Genomic DNA, 2,775 nt, shown 5'->3' with positions numbered 1-2,775 from the left:
TGTTAAATCACATGATCTAGGGGGCCAATTCTGATCACCGAAACGAGAGAGTACCAGTATACTGGTGCTCGATATCGCGACATGATAACCGAGTTCTTTCTGCCTAAATTGGATGATACTGATGTGGACAACATGTGATTTCAACAAGACGGTGCGACATGTCATACAGCCCGTGAAACAATCCAATTACTGCGTGAGACATTTCCTGAAGGGGTACTCTCTCATTTCGGTGATCAGAATTGGCCCTCTAGATCATGTGATTTAACACCCTTGGATTTCTTTCTATGGGGTTATTTGAAGTCAAAGGTCTATGTCAACAAGCCCACATCCACCCGTGCATTGAAGGAGGAGATTCAACGCTGCATCAACGAAATTCAGCGACATTTATGCAAAATGGTCATGGAAAATTTCGACAAAAGAGTGCGTATGTGCCAGCAAAGCCGTGGAGGTCATTTGCCCGATGTGCTATTCCATACATAACCCTATCCTATGTACTTTATGCTTCAATTAAAAAAAATACAATTGAAAAAAAACCTGTGTTTTCTATTTAATTCAAATTTTGCGTAAATTTTGGGACACCCTTCAGATACCTAATTAGAATAGATAGTAATAAGGTACGGTGAATAAATAAAAAGGGGGGATAAAGTCGATTGTGGTACACATTTATTTGTATTCATTTAACATTTTCTTAGAATAGATATACATATATGTATATTAGTAATAAGAGTATAGTCAAAAGTTGATGTACATTTATTTTTATTCATTTAACAGTCTCTTAGAATAGATATACATATATTCAAATATATGTGTAATAAGGGTATAGTCAGGTATGTGTTTGTTTTTTCATTGTGTTAAGAATCTGAATTCTCGTTGTCGTCATCAATGTTGTTGCTTGTTCGCGTGAGTCGATATAGGAGATCGCGCAATTGTTGAAACAGTTCGTCTCGCGGGCAAACAACGTTAACGATTCGTAGATCGAATGTACCTGCCGTTAGTACAGTTTTCGTAAACTCGTTGAATTTGTAAAATTGTCGTCGAGTTGTGAAATACAGATTACCGTCGAGGTATCTGAAGACTGACGTCACTCCGTGACTCCGAGCTAATGCTGTCGGAGCAGTCGTCTATCTCACCAACGATATATCTATTGTATAACACGTAAGACTTTTCTTTGTTAGTGTTCACGGCAGCGTCTATTTTTGCATCCATAGGAATTCCAAAGTCTTTGAGAGTTCTCGGCCAAGTTGGTACTAGCGTGAAGTCTGGGTAGTTCACTTTATAGATTCTATCGTCAACGAATAGAATCAAGTGATCGGATGGAGTTTGATACGCGGCTGAAATGCGCGTGAAGTTTGAATGAATGAAGGGCATGTAGTGTGAAAGTAGCAAAGGTTCTCTGTAGGTCTTTCCATCTATGTCAATCACCCATATATGTTTTCCGTACGCTACGTACATTCGTTGTTCCAACAGTAATATCAAATCAACACGTTTCAAGGCGCACAGATCCGGTGGAACGCTTGGTGTTGGCTGCGGTGGTGGTGGCGGTCGGGGAGTCGTTTTCGGTAACACGTCGGTATCCGTAGCGCCGTATAGATTTTGTATGTTTATAATGTCCTCGGTGTTTAGTGTGACAGGAAAAGTACTGTCAGGTATGAATGAATACATTATCGACGTAGTGTCGTGACTATGATCTAGCCCTAACGAATGACCGATTTCATGAGTCAACACGTACAGCAAATTACATTTGTTCTGTGGACCCATCTCTAGATATATATGCCACTGTTCCATCCTGTCGACGTGAACCTCCGACGTGAAATCCGACGCTCCATTGGGATAGAACGCGTGAGCCAACGTGCCGCCGGGACCGTCCAAAACACTCGAGCACAATTCACCGTTTCGACGATCGAGGAACATATGATGGCCTTCGCGCAACGATATCAAAATATTTGGGTTTTTAACAGCACGTTCAAATGTTAGCGACGAATGTTTCTGCCACAAATTGAACGCTGCCGGAGTTGTATCCAAGAGCGCTCTGTTGGCCAAGTGAAAATTCCACGTTAAGTGTCGTTTCGGCCACTTAGGTATAACTTTTCCCTCTCCGAAATTCAATATGTCACGTAGACCGCATCGCGGTTTACTCATCAGGCTTAGAGTTGCGTTGTCCACTTTACCAGTAACAGGTAATCTGTAGTATTCTTGAAAGAGGTAGATAGCGTGTCGAAGAACCAGCTGATCTTCACTAGTGGCAAACGTATCCATCTTCTCGTTCAAAAAACCGTATTTCTGCAGATATTGTATCGCCACTTCATTGTTTTTGTTGATGACTTTACACTCAGCGACAATACACACATATAAGCATCGTAGCTACTGTACAGGTAACTATGATGCGTGCGAACATTGTGGTCATTGTGAAGAACCGATGCAAACTCGAACGATGAAATGCGCATCTCGAGATGACCTTTTATTAGGTTAGGGTTGGGTTAGTATTAGGGTTAGTTATTCTACCGTGTGGTTTTAGTGAGGTAAGCCCAGCGACCGCAACGTTAGCGGTCGCAGCCGATCGTCATTAGGCGGGCAGTCCCACATAACCCGGGCCACTTTGTAAACTCCCTTCCCAGAGGGGGGCCCGGGTATCCATAAAGGATTTCCACACGTAAAAAAAAAAGTCAGTTATCCTTGGATATTTCCAATGCTTTCAACACCCTCCCCTGGAGACATATCAGGGAGTCGCTCCGATGCCACGGGGTACCACCTCATTCGCGTCGTGAGCGACTACCT

The sequence above is a fragment of the Vollenhovia emeryi genome, unplaced genomic scaffold (assembly GCF_000949405.1).
Source record: "Vollenhovia emeryi isolate VEMERY1.0 unplaced genomic scaffold, V.emery_V1.0 DF940076.1, whole genome shotgun sequence".
NCBI lineage: Eukaryota > Metazoa > Arthropoda > Insecta > Hymenoptera > Formicidae > Vollenhovia > Vollenhovia emeryi.
Note: the sequence above shows the minus strand (reverse complement) of the source record.